This window comes from Pinus tabuliformis, chromosome 9 (genome assembly GCF_031772625.1).
Source record: "Pinus tabuliformis cultivar Carrire ecotype Pingquan chromosome 9, CPIR1, whole genome shotgun sequence".
Lineage (NCBI taxonomy): Eukaryota > Viridiplantae > Streptophyta > Pinopsida > Pinales > Pinaceae > Pinus > Pinus tabuliformis.
In genome coordinates, this window is record NC_142307.1 from 795,660,284 (window position 1) to 795,686,316 (window position 26,033).

The window sequence follows — 26,033 nt, forward strand, 5'->3', positions numbered from 1 at the left end:
AAACTCATTCTTATTACCAAAATAGAAAATTACATAAAAATCTTCCGCACATCTAGAGCTTGAAAATACTTAGAGTTTTACAACAAAAATTTGAATCCTAATGAGGCTCTAGGCCTCTCTACTTACACAAGTGAAGTCCCTAACGACTTCCTTAAAATTAGGGAGGGTTTTCTCCCAAAATCGAGATAAACTGGCTCTTTGTCTCTCACTTCCTCAGTTGCCTTCTAATCCTCATGATTTTCTGCTTGCACTTCAAGTTGGTGTGATAAATGGAGGAATATTCGAATGGGGGACAATTAAATGAGGAGGATTTACCTCCTACAATCCCTTTCCCTTGTCCCATTTGAGTTTCAACCTTAGTCTTTGCCAAAATTCCTTGATTTTCTCCTTCAAACCTGCAATCAATCAATATTAGTCCACTAAGTATGAAATCCCACTTTAACTCATCTCATAAACAAAATATAATAAGAAACATGTAATAAGTTGTGAGAAACGTTGGTTTGACTAAGCTAGGAGGTGAACTAAGGCCCATATAATTACCCAATGATGAGGATGATCATCACCCCCTACTAAAAGTGTTGCTCATCCTCTGAGAAACTCAATCAATATCCATATCCTTCATGGTTGTAGTGGCCTCCCTGACATCCCATGACTCTGTTGTGGTTTCTTCTTCTTGTTCATAGAAACCTGCTTTCTTTTCTACCTCCTCCCACTGCCTCTTTTCTTCTTCTTCCTTCCTTCCTTCCAGCATTCCTATGAGTAGTGGTGGACTGAGTTTCAAGCCAATCCAATTGACTTTGAGCCTTTACATAGATTGCTTGTACATGGGTGTCATGTTCAGTGCTTCCCTCATCCTTTAAGGAGAGTGTTACTCTATTATCTTTATAATGTATAGAAATGTGTTCCATATCCTCAAGAAACCATGTACTTTGTCATCCCCTAACAACCTGCACATCTCCTCAAAATGTGAAATTTATTGCTCTTGGGCAGCAAGATACCTGGGTGCAAGTTGAGCATCATTTGCAATTAAATTATGTGTGCTAATGAGAGTCATTGGATTGGACTGCTTAGCTTTGATCATAAGAGGTTCTATTTGTTCTCTTGCTAGTATCCTTTTCATTTCTATAACCCTTGCTTCCTCATGGTTCATCCATGATTCTAGAGACATCAACTGTAAATCTCCTAGCTTGGCATTAGGGTCCCATACATTCATGTCTGTTAAGGCCATATTATGCAAATAGAACTTAGACATCTTGGCCCTATCTTCTAGTGTGCTCTGATCACAAAGATCAATGAACTGCCTATAGTCTTGAAATGGCAGAGTGCCCCTCTGTGCTAGGGTCTTAATTTGGAACTGCAGCCACTATTCCTTAAGGTATAGGGCATAGGATTTAGCTGACGTCCTACACTAGATTGCTTCCAAAGAGAAACTAGCTATACATGCCAATGGGTTCTCTCTTTCTTGCAGTTGTCCTTTCAACCATGCATTTTCTGTCTCTAACTGATTTCTCATTGTGGCCTCTTTGTCTCTCAAGCTACTTAATTCTCTTCCCATCTCCTTGAGCTTATCCTCCATGTGACCAATGTCTCCCACCCCCTTGGATTTCGAAATCTACATCCATCAATGAGTTCTAGCTCTCTCCTTCTCAAGCTCAAAGAATAGTGGAATAGCAATTTTTTGTGGAATGACCCTACCCCCTTCAATAAATATGTAGTAAGAGTCACAGTTAGGTTGGGGGCTATGTTCCTTTAACACTAGGCCCTCTTCTTTGGTTTCTTGCTATAAGCTTCGCTCCTTATCCAATTTTTGAGTCTCCTGTAGCTTTAACAGAGTAGCATGTGGGACTTATTTAGCTTCCTGTAGGTCCTGCAGTGTATCCTATAGGATTGCTTTTCCTTTGGATGAGGTGGATCTAGTTATAGACCTTCTCACATAGGTGATATGAGACTTAGGAGGAGCCATTTTATCCTATGGTTTAAGTGAGTCCTCAATCACAATGGGAGTTTTTGTTGGCGTTTGGGGTTTCCCTTGCCTTATCCTTGTGCTTTTCCTTGTCCTAAAATATAAGGGTGCCTTCCTCTATCTTTTGCCTTTCTGTTTTGATATGAGACTTAAGAGGAGGCATTTTCTCCTATAGTTTAAGTGTGTCCTCAATCACAATGGAAATTTTGGTTGGCGTTTGGGGTTTCCCTTGCCTTATCGTTGTGCTTTTCCTTGTCCTAAAATATAAGGATGTCTTCCTCTATCTTTTACCCTTTTGTTTGATAGGGGTGCTAAGAGTAGTGAGAGAAGCTATTGGTTCTCTCTCAATGGCCTTTGAATACACCCTATCTGACTCCTCCATGTCTTCTACCTCCTCTTTTTCATTTTCCTTTTCCTCTCTATTTTTCCTCTCCTATTCTCTTTCTAGCTCCTCATCTTGTTTATTAGTCTCTTCTTTGTCATATTCCTCTATTTCCTCATCATTATCTTTCTCTTTCTCCTCTTCTTATTCATCTTCCTCCTCATCTATCTCATCTTCATCCTCATCCATATCATCTTCATCCTGCTCTACTTCATCTTCCTCTGCTTCAATCTCTTCCTTAGCCTTTTCGCTGACAGTAGGACTAACATCATATGTCAGAGCCTTGATGTCCTCCTTTGTCGGCATGTCACTAAAAATTGGCCATTGGATAATAAGTCTGAGGTTTTGGAGGGCATATTTTATGATGATTCTGATGAACCCATGATGAGCTAATTGTTGGTAATTTCGCTCTCGCACCTTTATGCCCGTGTCTATCAATGATTGTAGAAGGAAGTATGGTATGCTAAGCCTCTGGTGAGGAGGTATTTCTCTCCAAAACTCAACTCTTCAAGAAGCCTAAAGTGATATCCATAGACCACACTATACCTACCCTCACATGATATGTATTTGATAAGTTTGTAGCTCAGCTCATTCTAGGGATATGGAAGGCTTGCTCTCCTTACTCCATTCTTTTCCTCAATGGGTTTCTCACCTTCTAAAAAGAATTTCCTCTTGGCAATCTAGCTATCTCCCTTGTCATCCTTCCTCCATTGTACTCCTAGGGGAAGTGTGGTAACTTTGTTGATGAGTTCAGGGGTGAGATCTATAGAGAGGCCTCTTACCACAATAGTGGCATGGACTCTGGTAAGTGGAACGAGGGAGAGAGAAAACTCTTGGGACACTTCATCATCATACCCTCTTAATTTTTCGAAATACCCCATCCAATTATGCCTTGTGAAGATTTTTAGCACCTGAGAGTGTTATTGAATTCTCATAGTGTTAATGGGCTCCCTTCTATTAAAACCTCCTCTCATCTTGGTTTGTGAAGTTTGAGGAAATGAGAGGGCTGATACAATTGCTAAATGCGGTAGTAAATAACTAAAATGATTGTGTCGACAATTCCCTTACACAGCTGCAAAATTCACTCAAACTAGAGGATTTCTTATTCAATTCACTTGGAAAAACGGAAGTAATTACAGAGCCTGACTCTTCATAGTGTTTTATATGGCCAACCCCCATGTTTTCCCCTATGAAACTCCTCTCAACCAATCCTATAGACTGTCTTTGTGTATCTTGTAGGAATCCTGTGTGCAATCCTATAGGATTTCCTATGCAATATTGTAGGAAGTCCTTTACAGAAAAATCATGGAGTTTTCCTCTTCAATAGGTGGCCTATGTGTGATAGTCAATTTTGCAAGAGTTAGCCTCCAGGAAACGCATCCATGAGTGCATGGGGATAAACAAATATTTCTTCTTGTGGCCAACTTATGTGAGGTGGTGTGCTGACAACAGAGGTAGGTTTTCTATTTTTGGACGGTTGGTCCCCACTACAACCTCATCATTTCCCCCTCCTCGTAATCAACTCCCAGTTCATGCCTTCATAGACATAACTATTTGTTTCTTGCTCTTCTCCTTTTTTGACTTGACTGTTGCCACATGTGGGAGGACCAATTTTTTTGTCCTCATCGACTGAACGAAGGTTGCCAAGTTAACTTCCCACCTTTTGCTTATGAACCAACTTACTTGTAACCTTTACATCTTTTGACTACATTATGAAAATGAGAGAGTGAGTGATACACTTACCTGTGGTGCTAACCGTTGCTACAGTTGTTGAACACCGGAGGTGTTTGTTGTGTGTTGGTTGCATGCTATTTTTTCCTTCTTCCTTTTTTATTGCTCCATGATCATTACTTTGATGTGTAGGTACCTGGTGTTCAAGATGATGCTGTTGATACTTCTTTGGAGCTCCTTCTGCTCTTGGATCATTATGCTAGAAGCTTGCTGCAATCTATTTTGTATTCTGTGGGATAGACTGCTACAGGATTTCCTACAGGATGTCATGTAGCTACTTCTCCCTCGGAACTCTTAATCATACACTCTACTGGGATTTTGAGGATGGTGACATGGATTGAGAGGAAGACTAGGAGTGTGGAGAAATGAGACATACTCAGGTGTTGCTCCCTTCTGCTCTCTGTATCATGTTTTTTCTTTTCTCTTTTCTTGAAGACTATGACAATTTTTTTTTTTAAACTAATTTTTTTTATGGTGACTGTGGGGGTGATGGAAGTGGACATATGTATGGTAGTGAAATGTTGATGTAGGGGTGTTATTTCTTTGACATAGAGGGTCATTTTTGTTTCCCTTGTCAATTCCTGTAGGATTCTCAAGCCACTGTAATTCCTACAGGATCATCATGTAAGTTTTTAGGGGATCTTGTACAAAACATAGTCCCCTTGTAAATTGAAGCAAAGGATTGAAAAAAATGGAAGAAATGGTGGAGTGATGAATGACAATGAGTTGAAAAATAAAAATGTGAGCAAAATAGGTCCCTTTTTTATCCTCCTTTGTTCTCTGATCATCCTCCTTAGTGACCTGCAAATAGAAATTTTCATGATTTTTTCCTTTCTTTCTTTTTTTTTGAAAACAACTAGGCTGCCTCTAAGAGGTTTTCATCCTAGTTGTTTGGCCTAGGCACCTCAAAAGAGGTTTTCACCCAGGGATCTTTTTATTTTCCTTTTTTCTTTTTCCTTTTTCATTTTTTTTTTTACACCATTGGGTCGCCCCAAGAGCTTTTCAACCTAATAGTGGGACTTAGGTTCCTCATGGAGGTTTTCACCTGAGTCCTTATTTTTCTTTTTTCCCAATGATTTGATGAGGTAGGAGATGAAACTTGCTCCACTACCATGATTGTTTTATTGATACCATAAATCAACTCTTTCTTTGACAATGGTCTTTTGTAAACTTTTAATTGGTGTCCATTAACAAGTAAAGTAATGGCCTCTTCATATATGGTCCTAATATGCACTTAACCATTATCATGACATCTCTCTATAACATAATTTCCTAGCCATCTTGTCCTCAAAGTGCCCTTAATGTCTTTATATCTTGAATCATATTACAAGGACCAATCACCTTCTTGAAATTATTTATCCTTGATGTTTTTATCATGCCATATCTTCCTATGAAGTTGGGTTACCTCTGTGTGTAGGAGGGCCTGCATTTTGAACTCATATAAACCATTTAACTACGACAATCTATCTTTTTGTGCACTACTAAGATCTAGATCTAGTTGGGCTGCCATCCTTAGTGTGTTATGCTCAAATTCAATGGCTAGCAGGGACTTTTTCCCATAAACCATCTCATAGGGTGTGAATCCAGTGGTGGTCTTCCAGGTGGTATTATAGGCCAAGATGGCCTCAATAGTCTATCTACCCAATCTTTCCTATTGTTGTTAACCACCTTGGTCAACATTCCTTCTAGTTCTCTGTTGGTCACCTCCACTTGTCCATTAGCTTGGGGGTGATAGGGAGTGGAGGTCCTATGCTTGATGTTGTGCTGGCTAAGAAAGTCTTCAATCATGTTGGAGGTAAACTAGTTGCCTTAATCAATGATCAGTTCTCTAGGGTACCCAAATTTGTAAAATACATTCTCCCTTAAGAACTCAACCACCTTCTCCTCTATTGCTTCCTTAATTTCCTTGGTTTCAACCCACTTAGTTAGATAGTCAGTGCATGCAATGATGTACTATTTTTTCTTGGAAGGAGGGTTAATATCTCCAATGAATTCCATGACCCACTTGTCAAATGGCTCGAAAGTCACTTGAGGCTGTAGAGACATTTCATCCCTTGGAGTAGGCTTTCCCATCCTTTGGCACCGATCACACTGACTAGTATACCTTTTCACATCCTAATGAAAAATGGGCCAATAATAGCCTGATTGTAACACTTTGAATGTTGTCCTCTTTGCTGCAAAGTGACCTCCACAAGGTCCATCATGACAGGTCAAAAGGATGTCAAATAATTCCTCCTCCATGACACACCCTCTCAAGATTTGATTTGGGCCAAGTTTGAACAGGATCCCCCAATCCAAGTTAAGGGGGTGCTCTTCCCTATAATATTTCTTTTGTCTTTGGAAGAAACGTTTGGTGGGAACTGTGCAAATACCAAATAGTTTGCTATGTCAAAAAACCATGGAGAGAGAACTGAAATGGCAAATAAGTGCTCATCCAGTAACTGGTCATCAACCATTCCCTCTTCACCTAAAGGAAAATTTAATATGGACAAAAAGTGTGCAACAACATTTTCCTTACCAGGCTTATCAACAATAGTTAGATCAAACTGTTGTAATAAAAGCAACCATCTTATAATATGAGCATTCACATCGGGTTTATTCATTAAATATTTGATTGCAACATGGTCATTATGGACAAATGTTTGATAGTGTGTAATATAATGCCTAAATTTTTTCAATGAGTGCACAACAATGAGGAGCTCCTTTTCGGTCGATGTGTAGTTCAGTTCTTCCTTTGACAGATTCTTACTGATAAAGTAAATGGCATAAGGCAATTTTTCATCTATCTGACCTAGGGCTACTCCTATGTCTTTGTGTTAGGGATTGGCATGAATGTGAAATGAAAGGGCCCAATTTGGGCCTCAAAGAATTGGGGTAGTGGTTCACTTGTTCTTAAGGATGTCTAAGGCCTCTTGACAGCTTTTTGACCATATAAAATTAGAGTCCTTGGCGAACAACCCAAATAAAGCAGAGGCCAAATTACTGAAGTCCTTTATGAACCTTTGGTAGTATCTAGCTAATCCTAGTAAACTTCTGACATCTCTCTACTTTTGAGGAGGTGGGACCCTTTGCATAATAGTTATTTCGTTGGGGTCCACATGCAATCCTTATTGAGATATTAAGTGACTCAACACGGTCCCATTAGTCATCAAGAATTCACATTTCTCGGGACTAAAAGATAGGTTCATCTCAATGCATTTGTGCAATACCTTACCTAAGTTGGACAAAGCCTCCTCAAAGTCACCCCCATAAGGTGTGAAATGATCCATATAGATTTCTACCGCATCATCTACCAACTCAGCAAAGATACTCAGGACTGCTCTTTGAAAGGTGGTAGGAGCATTGCATAGGCCAAAAGGAAGTACCCTATAGGCAAAAGTGCCCAAAGGACAAGTGAATATGGTTTTATCCTGGTATTCCGGGCTAATCTAGATTTGGTTGTACCCACTCAATCCATCTAGGAAAGAAAAAAACGTTTTCCCTACCAGGCCATCTAGCACTTAGTCGATGAAAGGTAGAGGGAAATAGTCCTTCTTTTGTGGCTTTGTTCAGTTCCTTGTAATTGACACAAACCCTCCACTTACCATTTTTCTTTGGAACTAACATCATAGGGGAGATCCACTCACTATCGAAGATAGGATAAATGAATCCTGCATCTAGCAATTTTTACAGTTCCTCTTTGACTATATCTTTAAGAGCTAGATTCATCCTCCTTTGGGGTTGCCAGACTAGCTTCCAACCTTCCTTGATATAGATATGGTGAGTACACACTGAGGGGTGTACTCCCTTCATTTATTTGTAACTCCAAGTGAAGGCATCCAGGTGTTCCTTTAACATGTTGCACAACTTCCCCTCTTGGAGAACAGAAAGGGTTGAATGACTTTCAAAGTTTTCTCAGGGCCGAATTCTATGGTTTTAACACAGAGAGGATTGGAATCGGTGAAGTACAGATCAATTGGATGGTTATTCTGGGTTTCCTTTACTACTTCTTCTAGGGAAAATGTACTGGGAGTTGGACTTTGGAGTAGGTGTTCAATCAAATTGTCTTCATCATGTGGTCTTCCTCCCATGGTTGTTTCTAAGGTATACAATTGGGAAGTATAAACTTCATCTTCTTGCTCCTCTTCCAGCCATAAAGGTAAATCATGTTCTATAGATGGCTGAGTAGGAGGGTACGGGACTAACTGCATGGACATATGCCCATTCTTGATGGTCATATTCCCAAGTCTGCAGCTGATGTTAGCATTAGTAGTGGCTAGCCAGGGCCTCCCAAGGATGATAGGGTAACCAATAAGCTTAGCCTTAGTCTGGAAAACTAGGAAATTTGCAGGGTACTCCCAAGAGTCAATGGAGACCAACACATCCTCCACAATACCCTCAGGGGTCACTGTGGAGCAGTCTGCAAGTTGCAGGACCATTATGGTCTTTCTTAATTAACCTTGGAGGTTGATCTTGAGCATGGTGTCCTTAGTCATCAAATTAATGGCAGCCCCAGGATCGATCAAAGTGTGTGGGACAATGGTGCCATTAATGTGCACATCTACTACAAAGCTTCAAGGTTCCAAATACTTTGGACAAATTACCTGCCCCAGCATTAAGTCGGATAGCCGTCCAATGAAATTAATGGTAGGAGCATCTCTTCTTCGCCTCCATGGATGGTTGAAGCACTTCTCCTTAATCAACTTATTGTAAATATGCACATCTTTTATTACTTGGAGAAGAGGAATATTTACACATAGATTCTTCAATTCTCCCAGAAGTTCAGTCTCTTCTGGGGTAGGCTAGAGTGGTTGGGGTAATCTCTCAGGAAAGGGTGGATTTACTTTAACAATTCTTTCCTATCTTTCTTCCTCAACCTACCTAGGTGGAGGTGGAGGTTGGTTATCTGGGAGAACTCTCCCAGATCTGAGGTTATTTTCCTAGATTTCCACAACATAAGTTGGATATGATGTCTCTCCATTGTATACTTGTTGAGCCTATATGTTGTTGAGGTTTAGATTTGGCTAGGCAGGCATCTAGGGTTGCTTGGGTGGAGCACAGTGTAACATCTGTCATTGGGTAGATGGTGGAGGCAATAAAGTTAGAGAATTGTTGTATTCAGGCCTCCACCCCTAGGGCAGTGCATTCCACTGAGGTTGTGGCTGAGCATATGGTTGAAATGACTAGCTGGCTGGCTAGGAGTGATATTGAGATGCAAAGGATGAGGAGGAGGTGTAGACTAGGAAGCATGAGCAGGGGGTCCCCAAGAAGGTATGGATGTGGTCTGGTTGGGGTTGTAGTATGCATGGGATGACCCTTGCATACCCTGCTGGCATGGCCTAGCCCACGAGGTCTCCTTTGGTTTATGTAACTAAGCTGCTCAGTGACCCCTTCAACTCCTTGATATACAACTTTGAGTCCAAGCAAAGAAGGGCACTTGTTTCTGGAGTGGTTTTCTTCATAGACTGAGCAGATTTCAATAGAATTTAATCGACACTCATTCCTAGGGTGCCTCCTAGTACACCTAAGATAAAAAATGGCCAAGTCTCTCTCTGCTTCCTCCTACTTTCTCTTAATGTGCATAGGGTCCATTTGTAAGGCAAGGGTTTGCAGCATCTCACTCTTGAAATCTTCCAGCATGTTTCCAATTTCACCCTTGATGGATGAATTGGAAGAGGATGTACTGACCATAGGTTGACTACCCATACCCCTTTTTCTGGCTGCCCAAGAATTGTTTCTAAACACAATCTTGATGTCATCATAGGGTAACTAGTAGATATCTCCTCCTATTAAAAAGTGTATGGTATCCAGAAAATCTTCCCTTAATCCCCTAAGCAAGACCAGTTTTAAATGACTCAGGGTCAAGTATGCACCTGGCCCTTTAGTAACTAAGATGGAACCTTTCCTCATAATCCTCTAGGGATTCATCATTGCCTAAGGTCATCCTAAAAGTTTCTTCTTTAGTACCCTTATACCTATAGTAGTCTTGATACTTATTGTTGAAGACTTGTTTCATTTGAGCCTAATTTGTGATGTTATCCCCAGGTAAACCCATGAACCAGCACAGAGCTGCATCCTTGAGGGTAGATGGAAATAGCTTCAACTTCTACTCATCATCTGTATAGTCATACGTTTAGCATATAACAACAAAATTAAATAGGAAAATGTTGGGGTCTTCTATGGTCAGGCCATGGAAATGAGGAAGGGCAGAGAGGCTGATATTTTTCATCTTGGCATCCCCATTGGTTTCCCTGATTGGGAAGACACCCTCAACTCTCTCTCTATTCCCTCTATCATTTGTGTTTTCATCCATTGGATCGGTAGGAATGGGTTCTTCTTCTTCCCCTGTAGGTTCTTCAAATAACTCTGGTTGCTCACCTAAGGGTTCCTCCAATTCACACCCATCGAAGAAGAGGGAAGGTTGGCTGTTGGATGCAGTGGGGGTGTTTGGAAAAAAATTCCCTAAGTTATCTGTATTCCTACAAGGCATGAAAGGAAATGTTTTTGGTTTGGTTTTGTGATTTTTTTCAAATTTTGGAAGTGCTCTGCATAATTGAATTTGCAAATGGAAGGAAAACTACTAATTGAATGAAAAAATAATTGCTGAATTGAAATCTAACTTGTGGAATTAAAATTGGAGACTAAATGAGAACTACTGACTGAATGAAAAGATTAGCTAATTTCTTGAAATCTAACTTTCAGAATGGAAAGGAAAGCAAAGAATGAAAAATGAAAAGAAAACTAAATTACTTTTGCAGAAATGAAACTAATGGCAGAATAGTAGAAACAAGAAGTAGAAGAAAGAAATAAATAATCACATATTACTCAGACACCTCCCCAGAAACGGTGTCAAAAAGTGATGAGCACCAGTATTGATGCAAGAATGCTTCAAATACTAGGCACCAGCTTTACTTTATCAACCTGGGTTTCGTACAAACTTGGAGGTGACATTGCTATATACACAAGTAAAAGTGATGGTTCTGCCTTTTGTCACTTGTTCAACTCACGAAAGACCACTCGGGGTTTTAAAGCTAGACTTCTATGGATTCAGAAGAAGCTTGGTTTCTTGATTAAAGAAAGGGAAACCTAATCTAAGAGAGATCTAATCTACTGCAATAATGAAAAAAACTGAAATTCAATGCTATATCACACCATTTCCTAATTAATTGCTAATAATTTATGCTTTGCAATAATGCTAAATTAACATGAACCAAATGATATTGTCGAAGTATGGACATTAAAATCATCAAACATCACTATTGTGAAAGTAAAGGGACTGAAATAACTCTATTTTTGTCTTCTTGTTCTTTTCATGCAAAATCTAATATGCAAACTAATCTCTTGTGGTGATCTGGCAGGTGGTTTAAGGATGTTTGAGGATGGCTAGAAGGTTTAGGAGATGGTTTCATGGTGTGGGAGACCCTTGGGTGAACTTTGGGGACTTCCTAGAGGTTTTCCCTCAATTCGACCTCAAAACAGGCCACTACAAGAAAACCTATAGGATGTAATAAAAACCTAATGGATTCCCTATATTTCTAGATGATGCAGTCGTGAGAAAAACGATGGGTGTTGGAGGTGATGGAAAGCTTAGGGAAGGTATTTGATGGGTGGAATGGAGTGAGAAGAGGCATAGGATAACTCAAAGCCAAAAACCAAGTTTATGAGATGGTTGGATTCGCTCAAAGTTCTTGAGGGAATTTATATGTAAAATGATGAAATTGGTGAAGGTGTTGATGGAAACAAGGAGTGCCTATGGGTGAATGGACTTGGAAGGTGGCTTCTTGCTATGAGATCTTTGTCTACTTCTGAAGTGCCTACCCTTCATCAAACATGTGTAAATTCCAAGAAGTCATGTAAACAAGAAGCATTCTCATAAGCTAGAAAAGCAAAATTAATGAACTAACTATCTACCTTATGCATGAGGAAAGTATTTGAAAGGAATGGAATCACGGATGAGATCTACTGCAAGAATGAAGATAGAGGAGATGGAAATGCGATCCTACTTGCCAAAACTAATTAAATTCTAGATGATATACATTGAACTCTTAAAGCTTATGAAAGAAATAGAAATTGTATTTTTGGTGCTACATAAGGGTCCCTTCCTCAAATCATGATCCTAGAGGGAAGAAGTGACGCCAAGACACCTATTGACAGCCTTGTGGTGCTTCTTTTATCGCTTCCAACCTACTACTGGAGGAAGGCACAAATGGAAGCAAACTAATAAACAACAATCAAATATACACTACTTGCAATGGAAATACCTCTCAAGACAAATTAACAATGAAGCTATGAAACTAGGTTAAACATACAGATACAAAAGAGGAGCCTTGGCTATTAGGGTTGGGTGCTAACCCAAGATCTTTAGCCCTATGAGTTAACTCAGTGCTGGCTCAAAACAAAACTCATTCTTATTACCAAAACAGAAAATTACATCAAAATATTCCACAAGTCTAGAGCTAGAAAATACTTAGAGTTCTAAAACAAAAATTTGAACCCTGATGATGCTCTAGGCCTCTCTACTTATACAACTAAATCCCCCAACAAATTCCTTAAAATTAGGGAGTCTCAAATCCAAAACTGGAGATAAACTAGATCTTTGTCTCTCACTTATTTAGTTGTCTTCTAATTCTCACGATTGGCTACTTGCACTCCGAGCTGGTGTGATAAATGGAGGAATATTCGAATGGGGGAGAACTAAATGAGGAGGATTTACCTCCTACAATCCCTCTCCCTTTTCCCATTCAAGTTTCAACCTTAGTCTTTGCCAACATTCCTTGATTTTCTCCTTCAAACCTGCATTCAATGCATATTAGTCCACTAGGAATGATATCCCACTCGAACTCATCTCATAAACAAAATATAATCAAAAACATGTAATAAGTTGTGAGAAAATTTGGTTTGACTAAGCTGGGAGGTGAATTAAGGCCCATATAATTACCCAATGATGAGGCTCATCAAAGTACACCCTCACTTATTGTTCCAGGTGTATAAGCCATTATGTGTGCCCAAATTTATAAGTTTATAGTTATTAATAAATTCCACAAAGAGGGGGATTTCTTCATGAAGACTATGAATCCCATCTTTGTTTTCATTGAGATGCTTTAACATGTTAAAATCTCCACCTATAGCCCATAATGTTTCCCCTACTAGATTTGAGGCTCTTTGGAGGTTTGATGGAAGATTGTTTTTGTGATCAGGAATACTAGGGGTATAAACATTGGTAATGAAAATTAAACTAGATGAACCAATGGGATAAAATTTAGTAGTTAGAATTCCAGGGAGAGAAAATGGATCTAGAAGAGTGACTGAGGAAGGCTTTTTTTATCACTAAGTTTTTCATAGGCTATAAAGGAAAACCCCTGAGGTCACTCTTTCAAACCAACCATTGGGGAAAAAGGCTAGCCCCTTCAACCCAAAGAGGTATCTCTCCTTTATAATTCAACTACCTAGTGTAACCTTAGCAGTTGGTTGTGTCTTTTAGTACAGTGGTTGGATCATGAATTTAGTAGGGTTTCAAGATGATGGTAAGGAAGAGAGAAAGTGCATTCATGGGCATGGAGTCATATCAAATTCAAATCAATGAACGATTACTAGGATGCTGGATGTAGTGAATTAGGATAAGAGTAGGATAGTTTATTTACCCTTAGACAACCTTTCTACTGAGAGTGGTAGGAGAAAACAACAAAACATAGTTTAAAATAAATCATCAGATGGAAAAATTCTATTCAGTTTAGCTTAGAAGTGTGATACTTAAATGGTAAAGAAAGAACATGTAAAGGAAATACAAATTCCACTTTAATATCTTCATTCGAGCATAAGGAAGATAAGCATTTAATGAAAATAACAGAGCTAAATACATTCAGTGAGAAGCAGACCAGGATATATCAACACATGAACTCTCAGCTTGAAACACCATGTTATTTTTATCACTAGTCACTTAAGATTAACTAAAAAAAATGAAGCACATACACAGAGTACAAATTTGCTCAAATTATGAACGATTGGTTTTCTTTCATTATTAGCTTTATAGAGTACTTACCAAACCATAATCATGTTTCCAGATTAAATTAAATACATTACATTATTTCAATAAAACTAAATACATTACATTATTTCAATCATGAAAATAAGATGATAATATTATGTATATGAGAAAAAATTTGTTGTTGAAGGCATGGCTAAAGCTAAGGGTCAAAATCGATTACTAATATTATGCCTAGATATTCTGAAAACCTTGCTTCATAATCATTCTTGGTATAGCAATTTCTTCCTTGAAATTTGATCTTGATCCATAGAAAAGGGAATCTTGTATGTAAATCCTTCCTTCAAGGATGTATTCACTCCAAAATATTCCTTATCTCCTTAAAAAAGAGTCCTTCCCTAAGCACTGATGGATTAACTGACATATCTCAAATCGGGACTAAAACTAGGCACCAGTGATAGCTTAATTGTTAGCACTATCTCAAAAAAGAGGAAAATTCACGCTAGAAATCTAATTATTAATGCTCATCCAAAATGAAGAAAAAATAGTGTTGACGGAATAAGAGTCTGCGCTCCATCAAAATGTTCCCAAGGTTTGTTGGAAAAAAAAGCTACATTGCAAATGCTTCATTTGAGTATGCTAGCCGGTTCTAACAAAATATCAACTTCAATATGTCTCCTTTTTCTAGTCTTCTTGGATTTATTAGTAGGCAATTTGCTTTGAATTTTAGGCTTCCTAGAACTAGAAGGCTTCTCTTTGTTTATAACCAGGTATCTCTAAGGTGTGTTATATACCTCAATGACTTGTTGTTCTAGGCTAGGGTTTCTTTTGAGCTTGAGTTTCAGCCTCAATTTATTCGGTGGTCTAGTGTGCAGCGTTCTTCCCCCATAGATCTCAGCTAGTGTAGGCTCCTTAACAACATTATTTTTCTCTATCTCAGGCTCAACAACTTTATCCTCTTTTTCCTTTGTCTCAAGTTCAACAACTTCTACATGTTCAAGAGATGGCATATGAGGAGGGGACATATATTTATTTTCCAGAAGTCTCCTACATCTTCTCGTGTAGACTTTTTCCAATTTAGGAACCATAGGAGGAAGTTCAGCCATCTCATTTTTCCTTTAACTAAAAATAAAATGCCAGACAATAAAATGCTCCATGTTCTATTAAAATTCCTTAAATGTTTTTCAATTAGTAACTTGATTAGGATCTTGTGAGAAATTAAGTGGGATGATACATCAGTTTTCTCATTCACTCTTGCTGACATATGTATGAGACTCATAAGTAAAAATAAAGGAGCATTCATTCTTACCTGTCAAACAATGTGAGAAAGAAAATGAAAATGATACATATTGGGCCTGTTGAAGCACCCTTCACAAGTGAAATAAGACTAAGTAATCCTGAGGAGTAGGTTTCATTCATCCTTCATCCAAGATCCTTGTACCTAACACCATGGTCTATCCTTATACTCATCCTTTATGAAGACATGAATGTCAATTCCATCCAAAATGTGGCTTTTAAACTAGCATTCTCCATGAACAGGGATGCATGTAGCCTCTACAACCACTTCCTCTTAGACATTGATGGAAATATATGTAATACTAACCCCTTTACCGTTGAACCCTTTGGCAAAGGATCGAGCAAACCCATCTTGATAACTACTACATCTAAAAAATAACTCATCCTAGTCAGCCTCCTGAAATCACTCTCGAATTTTTGGATATACTTCAATGATTAGGTCCCCAAGGTTCCTCCCTATGCATCTTGTTGATTTTCCCATAATTGTCACCATCTAGATCCATAGGTAGCAAAAGCAAGAGTGGGAGGGCATTACAAATGTGCAAGATAACTAATTTTTACCTTGGTGGTTAATAAACCATAATAAATTAACCCTGCACTTAACACTGCACAATTCTTTTCATAAAAAACTTGAGACTTAACATGACGGTGAAGTAGTAAACCAATGATGTATAAAAATATCTTATGATATCACTAATTTATAATAATTATTACCCTTAGTGGCATAAATTCAATTGAATTCTAATGTAAAATCATGAAACGACATGTCACACCACTTATTTGGCCAGGGCTCACTTGTCTTGGTACCCAATCCTGTATTGACATGTGAGTTGTTAGTGCTTTAAATAAAAATTGACATATATATATTTTTAAATCCACAATGAAAATCAAACCATCAACACCTTTAGTTTGATTTTTTTTTTTTAATTTTCACTGACAATCCAACCATCATGCCTCTATTCAACATTTTCATATTGGAATTGACAATCCAACTATCAACACCTAAATCTTTTAAACAAAAATTTAAAATCATTGAACCTTATACTTTGAAGCTAGGATGCGATAAAAAGTTCCATGTGATATAATTACCTATTAATTCTCCCTAGACATCCTAAGCTATATAATCACATTTTCTCTATAAATTATTTTAAAAAATGTTCAAATATTCAGAAGAGTATTTCACTTCTTGAATCATCATGATGCCAGGGTTTTTTTGGAAGATTTATTTTCTTAGGAGTCTTTTCTTATATTTTACTACAATTACCATACCATTCCAAGAGATTCCATTCATTAATTATTTTGAGAGGATGTTTGAAAGAATGCATCCATCGATGACATTGTTATTATTCACTAAGTAATCCCCTAAGTCATGTAGTAATTGACTATTTATTTTGCGTCATTTTTTCTTTGGTTATTTTGGAATACTCAACTCATCTATGGGAGAATTTATTTTTTATTGGATTAAAGGAAAATTAATATCTATGGTTAGGGTTATTACGTGGTTCGTGATCTTGATGGAGAATTAGATGTTGATTTTGGATGTATGATATGGTCATGATTTGAACTTGCTCCTCGAGAATGGTTTCTAGGTCCTTGTTTCTCCATTCCTCTCTATGAGATTCTAGATTAATGTTTTCTAGGTTCAATTCCTCAAAATATTCTACATCAAAAACAAATTGGTTGTTATCCTCCATTTATACATCCTTCTGGTAGTTTTTTTCAATTGGTTGCAGATGCAAATCTTTTTCCTAGATAGGGTGGTTGTCGACTAGTTTTCCTAATATCTTATGTTTTGGGATTTTCTTCTTTGGTATTTATCTCATTTTCTTCTAGTATCTATATGATGATGTATCAATTATAGTTGGATGCAGTTTTAGAGGTTGGATTCTGTTACCACTCCTCAGTGTCCCTAGGCTAAGAAAGGAGACCGATGGAGGTAACCTCAAACCAACCTTTTAGTTTCGCAGCTATCCCAACTAAACCATAGAGGGCTCTCTCTATTCACTCATGGCCAATGAATTCGTGGAGGAGGAAATATTTTAGGCTATGTATGTTAAGCTATAGGGTTTTGAAATTTAGGGTTTTGTTGGATCAGGAGTAGAGGTCAGGGAACTAAGTCAGGTTTCAAAAGATTCAGTTGCAAGCGATATAAAGGAGTAGGGTAGGTATGTTTTAGTGACACTTGTGGTTTTTTGATGTAGTGTAGGGTTGAAAAGTAAAAGGTTCAAAATGAGCATGAATATCATGAATTCATTTATCAGAAGACAAATAACATAAACATGAAATTCCTAACAAAACATAGCTTAAGCTTAAGAATTTTGTTTAAAAACTCATAGGAATATCACTAAAAGAAAAGATATGGAAAGAAGGATAACTAATCATTCATTTAAGTGATTTACAAAAGAAAAACAATGTCACAAAATCATACCACAAGAATTCCTAAATAATAGTTGCAACTGGCCTGTTAATTTCCTGTAAAAAGATGATGAATACAAGCTCCAAAGCCTTTTACTCTTTGATGTCCAACCCTTCCCTTGACTTTGATTTGGGTAGATATAGACCAAAAAAACTCTTTCCCCCTCTTAGGGGTCAAATCCCTCATGATAGGAACAATTTACATGATTATCTCTAACCAAACCTAAACCTAGGGAAGTTAAAAACAAACTCCCTAATTAGACCAACTGATTCATTTTGACTTTACAAACATAAGTAAGCATGAATCTACATGAAATTTACATTGTCCACCTCATTTACATTTAATTACATTACATGATTACCCTTGAGGATTTATTTGACCAACATATTGGACTTTGACTTGAGAAAATCTAAATTCCTGTCTTTCTAGGAAAAATGTAGCTCCAACTTGGAGGAGAGTTTTAAGTGACTTCAATTGCTCCAAAGTCTGATCTGAAGGAATCATTGGAAATATCAGGATGTATAGTTTTCCATATATTCATTAAAAATGAAAAATGGCCTCTCCAAGGCTGATAAAAATATATTCTCCCAAGCTCACTCTAAAAGCGCAGCGCCAGGGTGAAAATAGTGGCAGAAAGTGGTTTTCTAACATGATTTTTGGCATTTTCTTCCAACTAGAAGGCTGACATGGCACAAAAACTACACGGATGATACTTTAAGGTCACAATATATCTAGGAATATAAAAAAAAATTGATTTTGAGTCCTCAGGGAAAAGCACAGCGTCAGGGCGTTGCGCTTTTGGCAGTGAGAAATTTCCAAAAATTATGGGTTTTATACAAAAAATAGGGATCAAATATGAAGAAATATCTCCCTATCCATAAATTTTTTTACAAAAAGCAGAGTGTTTTTGGTTCTTTGGTATGTTGGAAAAAAAAACCTCCTCCTGTTTGCAAACATACTTTCCCATTTCTACAGAATCCAAGTTTTAAGTTGGTCACTAAAAACACAGCGGAAAATTGCAGAAGCACATTGTGTGGTTTGGAGAGTGACTTGGAGACCTTCTTGGATGTGTTATCTTCTGAAAAAGGTACGGCTGGAAATATTATGATGTCTAATACACAATAGTGTCATCAAGAACTGCAAAAACCTTCGACAAGGCACCTAAAAATTCAATCTCCCAAGACTACTCCAAAAATGTGGCAACACTCCTGTAGAAAGTGTATTTTGGGAATTCCTCCCCAATCATAACACTTGTACTTGGCATGGCAGCCTAGCTCTTCAAAAGACTTCTTGAGAAATGGTGAAGCCATTCTTTCTTATACTTTGGTGGGTTTATACATTATTATCTACCATCCTTTATACTTTTCCCTAATGAGTAGTTGTGGCCTCTAGATCCATTGTGAAACCCTGGCTCACTAGGAAGTGGAAGTAAGGTTTAGTGTTAGGAAAGCAGGGGATTTGGGGCAGTTTTGTGAATGGAGGGAGATGAAGCAGTTTGAGAGTGTCTAAATTCTTGGGGAATTTTTTGGGGGTGGGAATAGATGTTAGGGAGTGTAGGGAGGTGAAACTTTAGGGAATGAGCGAGGGGAATGGGCATAGAAATGAAAAAAAAAATCCTAGCCTAGGAAAGTATAGTGTAGGCTAGGGTTTGTAGAGAAATGAAGGAAATTAGGGAAATGGGTGAGGGGATGTTTCAAGGATGGTGTTTGGAGGGTGAGGGAGGGTGTTTGAGAATAAAATGTAATAATATTACCACAAAAATGAAGCAAACTGGCCAAGAAAGGAAAAGTGCAGCGAAACCCTAGGAGAGGGTAATTCACTGACTTTTGTGAGAAAATTGATGAGAGGATGAGTTACGGAGGTCCACTTACTTTCCAAGGATCTGCTAAAACTTGTAGATGTTATAGAAAACCCCTACAATGGATGATTTGCCCCCCACTTCAAAAATGCAATAGTTTAGCCAAAAGCACAACAAGGCTGTCAAAAGTGCAATGAATGAGAGAGAATGACACTTTGGTGGCAAGATATCGATCCTCTGAGGGTTGAAATGCTCTTTGCTAGTGGAGAGATACTCAATGAGGGTAAAATGAACAAATAGACTGCTTTGATAGTCTTTTTATAGGCTGAAAGTTGATGGTGATGTGGCCCCACCTTGTCTTTTTGAAAATTGATATAAGATGCTAGTGTACTGCAACTTCAAACTTTATTATGCATAATTAAATCTTAATCAAGATCAAAATGTACTTTAGAAATCATTTTAGAGCATTTTCCCTCATTACTATTCCCATAATGATGACCTAGGTGATGACTTGACCTAATGATAACTTCTAATGGAGTATGAAACTAATGATTTGGACCTTTATACATTGTAGTATGAATGACCATGAGATGATGATCGAGGTGATGATCAAGTCACTTTATTGATGACTCATCAGAATGAGTGATGGCATGACCAATATTTCATTTTGACCATGAAATGGAAGGAGTAGTAACCTACCTAGACATACTAACTAATGACCAAATTTTTATTTGAAGGCAAATTGGAAATATAAAAATTTGACCTAAAACCCTAACAAAAATTTTGAGAGAGTACATTTGATCACTGGTGACTAACAGGACTAACAGACACTAACAAATTCTTTGTTCCTTTTTTGGTTGTCTTCTTATTATTGGTGGCCCTAATAAACACATCTTGATCTAAGGATAGACTTACTTGTGTATTTTGTTGGACTTGGCTTGTTGGGCATTCTCATAATATATGGCTATATTCATGGCATTTTCAGCTTCTAAAGGGAATTTTCTCATATCTATTGGTTATTCCCATATTTTATATCTATCACTCAGTTGAATTCTTGTTGGAATGGGCTTAGATATTCTAAATAAGCACAAATGTAGGCATGGGAAGTGTATTGACCTTTCTTTGTGCTACTTGATATCATAACAAAATTCACTATGGTATTACCGATTCTTTCTAATATTTTAGCATCCCAAAACTCCAAGGGAGAGAATAAATATGGATCCATACCAGGGACATGGAAAAGTCTTCTTTGTCAAGTAGAATAGTTAAATCCATGGCATCATGTATAAGGTAGTTGAATCTATGAAATACGGTTCTCCTTGAAACATGTGATATGTATCCTATATATTATTGATTATGGTCATGAAGAAACCTCTAGACACCAACTTGAGGTGGAGGTACCATTTGATTGTACATATCTTCTAAATCTATCTAAGAAAAGTTTTTTTTAGGGCCATATACCTACAAATTTACATATTACCACATGCTCTCTCATATATTTTATGTTTTATCCTACTTTTTCTAATGGGATTTCTAGCAAGGGAGCTTTCACTTTTTGAGGAAGGCGGGAATTATAATCATTTGGATTGTTCATTTTTGGAGTAGAAGACGTAGTAACTACAACTTCATTTCTAGTTTTATTAGTTTGGTTCTCCTCTGGCTATGGTTTTTGATGAATTGTTGAATTTTCATAATGTAACCTTATTTACTTTGGAAGTGACTATGTTTCTATAAGAGGGACTCCTCTACCCCCAATGGGGGAACCATTGGAAGGTAGGGTGTTAAGGATAAGGAAAAAAACCCTAGATGCAAAGGTTATAAAGCCTTATTTTGATGTTGTGATTATTAGCTTGTTCCATTTGTTTGTTTATGTCTGATTGACTTTTCTTTGCCCATTTCATCAATGCCATTTTTAAAAATTTAATCATTTTCTCCCACATATAATTTGAAAAATTGAAGATCCATATTCCCCATAGATGTGAAGTGACATCCCTAAGCCCATTGTTTTGGAGCCATAGTGGTTTGAAGTAAAAAGGAAAGGTGTCGCACTCCACTTTAGACTGAATTTCCAAGCTGATTAAACATTGTTTTGATCCACTCCAAGAAAAATTTTAGAGGAGGTCATGGGATTATGATCTATAAAGTATCTTATGAGTAAAAAAATGTCTAATTAAGCCATGATATGACCAAGTCGTACCTATTATTTTCTCCAAAAAAAAAATTATTTTCTTGTGGATTGATATCCAACAACTATAATTTTTCAATAAGGTCTTCCATATTTTTTTCAAAAGGCTCTCAAATAGGAAATCCTCCTTTCTTCTCCCATGGGTGTATGGTGGTACTAAAATCATCTCCCATATTCTAATTGTCTCAAGTCGGATGCTTCTAAATAATGAAGAGAAAAATGATCATTCTAATTTCCTTGATAGTTAACTAGCATATGAACATTAATAAGATAACATACCTTTTGACTAGGAAGGTGCAAGAGATGTATAACTATCCAATGCACTAAGATTTGATAGGAGAGGAGATGAAAATGAGAAGGGAATCATCTATTGCATAGACCCCGTAAGGCACTTTGAGAACTCACTACATCAACTTCACATATTTATCATAGATTGGAATATTTTATAAAATGTTCTTGTTCCCCCAATTTGTCTGTACGAGAAATAACATCAAGGTTATTTCCTTCTTCACCATAATTTTAATTTCCACCATTCATTTTTATGACCCTAATTCTCTACAATTCCAAGATAGGATTTTCATCATGTACTTATAGATTTGGAGTCCTCTCGCATAGGGGTTGGACTTCTCCCTTTTTTAGTATGCCTAGCTACCTTTTGAAATGTAACCTATAGGGACATTTATGATCCTACTTCTTTAATATTTTCCACATGCATGCTCCTCAAATCCTTATTATTTTTTTTCCCACATTCCTATGGATTTTCCCATGATTCTCCTTCTCCCCTTCATATTTTTCATCCTTTCAATCGAAGAATGGGGGTTCATGTGGATTTTTTGTGTGAAAGGAATACTTATTCATCCTTCAAGCATTCTTCCTCTCCTACTTTGATCCTTTCCATTATAGGAATTTCCTCCAATGAAGAAATTTCTACATTTTGGCTTTCAAAGCTCTTTTAGCGAGGCAACCTTCAATGGTGTTTTCTTAAGTTTTTGTTTCCTAGGTTTCCCCTTCTACATCCATCTGACTAAATACTTCATATTTGATGTCCGCACTTTTTCTCTTACTAATGGAGGAGCCATCAGTTAATGTGGCCACTTTTTTTGGTGAAGAGAGAACCATGAGGCCCAATCCGTTACCGTCTCGGGTTTTGCAGTTGTATTTTTCTAGGTATTTCCCTTCCTACATTTTGGTTGTTTTCATTGATATACTTCATTATTATTATGGAATTCTTCCTATTTTGGGCATCTTCAAGAGAAATTTCCATACTCATGGCATAAGTTACATTTAAAGGGGATTTGGCCATAATCCACTTTTTGGAAGTGCATCCATTTATCCAACTCTATATTGACTATTGTTAGTAAACCCTTATATAAATCCACTTCCATACATATTTTAGCACATTATTGCATCCCCTCTCATGGATAATCTCAATCAATATATTAACCTAAATCAATACCAATTTTTCTAAAGTTCTCTTCATTTCAAAAACTGAGGGGAAGGTAGGAAATTTCACCCAAACTACTACAATTGAATGATCACCATTTTCTGGATTGAAATCCAATCTCCAATTATGTAGATAAATACCTTGGACAACCATTTAGTAAGGCCCATCATGAAAAATTAGATCTTGATCTAATTTTTTTTCAAACAGAAAGATAAAAAAATACACCCTCACCATAGAATGAGACCAAGAAATTCCCATTAATGATAGGTCTATAGCTTTTTCCTAACCAAATAGAAAATCCAAATATCCAAAAATAAATGTGATGGGCAGATGTCCATAAATTCGACAATAAGACAAAGAACAATGAGCTTAAGGGCCATCCCATGGGATTGATGGGCATCGAATATGATTTTTGGAACATCTTCCAAGTTTTAAATATTCCTAGTTGGCTTGGAACATTAAATCCCAACCCACCAACAATTAGACCATTGAAGGCCATGATGAGAGGGGTTGAGCTTGGCTACAGATTCATTTAGTCTTAAAGCTCTAGTAATGATAGTTACCCAACACAACTAAATAAAAATTCAAGAATTATTTTTTAATATAAATGAATTCATTTTAGTAGCTAAGATGGTTTCTCACAAATGATCTAGCTCTAAATATTATAGATAAATAAAAAGAGTTATTAGTGTGTAAAGATTCTTGTAAGAACGGAATTGGTGGAGTCCTGATGCGGAGGGATAGGTAGTTTGTTATGAGTCAAGGAAACTAAATGAGCATAAGTAGAACTATGTGACACATGACCTTGAATTGGAAATGATCATTTAGGCATTGAATATGTGGAGGCACTATATTCTTAGTGGTTGGACACCCTAATTGAGTTTGACTTCTAGATCAGGTACATTAAGGGTAAAGAGAACAGGGTTGTAGATGCTCTTTGCAGAAGAGTGCAGGTAAGTCACATAACAACTATTAGTTCATATAGGACATATTTATAGGATCAAATCTTACAGGCAAGACAGTAGGATAACAAGTACAGGGGGCTTAGACACAGGTTGCAACAATGGGGTACAGGTGATCAGGATGTGGATTATCATCTCATGATAGATGGTTTGGTCACATTTAGGGATAGGATCTACATGCCAGACAAAAGTGAGCTTAAGAAGCTTACCTTATGGGAATTTCATGTTAAATCATATTTAGGTCATCTGGGATATCATAATACATTGAAAATAGTTAATAAATTCTATTATTGGTCGAATATGAAGAAGGATGTAACTAAGTTCGTTGCCAGGTGTTTAGATTTTCAATAGGTACAGGAAGAATATAAGCATCCAAGTAGTCTATTGTAGTCAAATTTGATTCCAAAATGGAAATGGGAGGTTATCTCCATGGATTTTATTACAGGTTTACCAAGGAAATCTAGTGAGTATGATTTTATTATGGTTGTGGTTGAAAGGTTGACTAAGGTAGCTCACTTCATAGTGGTTAAATCTAATTGTTTATCTAGTGAGGTAGCATAGTTTGTCATGTCAGGGCAGGAAGTAACTCCTCAAAATGAATTTTGTTTATTCATTAAGATTACTCATGTTTATATACATGAGCAAGTGACTCTTGCGCTTCACCTCCCAATGACTCTTCATTTTCCATTATTTACTATTTACATTAATTACAAGTGTTCACCCAATCCCAAATATTAGGTGTCAACATTACCCCTAAAATCTGAAGGGACGTTGGTGAGTCCAAGCATCGTTCTGAATCCTTTAAACTTTTCTCTTCCAAGCGCTTTGGTGAAGATGTCTGCAATCTTCTCATTAGTGGAACAATGGCATAGATGGATTGTCTTGGCCTCAACATGATGTCAAATCAGATGGTATCTTGTATTGATGTGCTTCATTCGATCATGGAACTTTGGGTTCTTGGCCAAGTTTATTGCAGAGGTGTTGTCAATCATGAGTGGAATTGAATGTACTTGTTTTACTTGCAAATATTCCAGAATTTGCCTCATCCACACAATTTCTTTTGTTGCCTCAGTTGTTGCCACATAATCTACCTCTGTGTGGAATCCGTTGGAACTGATTGTTTGTGTGATCTCTAGGAGATAGCTCCTGATCCAAGACTCATAGCATAACCTGAAGTAGATACCCCAATTTCTTTGTTTCCATCGAAGTCTAAATTAGAGTATCCAATCAAGCTGATGTCGCACACTTGTTTATACTTGAGTCCAAAGTATTGGGTTCCCTTCAAGTACTTTAGAACCCTTTTTTCAGCATACCAATGTCCCTCACAAGGCTTTTGCATAAGCCTAGAGAGGATTCCAACACAAAATGAAATGTTTGGTCAGGTAGTAGTCAAGTAGTTGAGACTTCCTACAAGTTGTCTATACTTTGTTGCATCCTCAAATTCTTTTGCTTCATTGTATGTGAGCTTTAAGTTTTTTTCCACTCGAGTAGTTATAGGATTGCACTCATCCATGCCAAACCTATTCAACAGATCTCCAATGTGCTTCTTTTGAGAGAGGAATATAGACTTCAAATGTTGAGTTACTTCAATACCAAGATATTAGTGAAATATCCCAAGCGAGTCATTTCAAAACCTTTCCTCAATTCCTTCTCTATGGATGCAATGTAGCTCTCATTATTCCTTGTCATCAAAATATCATCTACATATATCACAAGATATAAAACTGTTTTGCGAAATTTCTTGACAAACAAAGTTGCATCATCAAGATCATAATGTTTGAAGTTGAGTTTCAGAAGATGCTCAATTTACTTTTCATGCTAGGCTCATGGTGCTTTCTTGAGGCCATACAAGTATTTCACAATTTTTCATACTTTATGTTCATGTCCCTTCACAG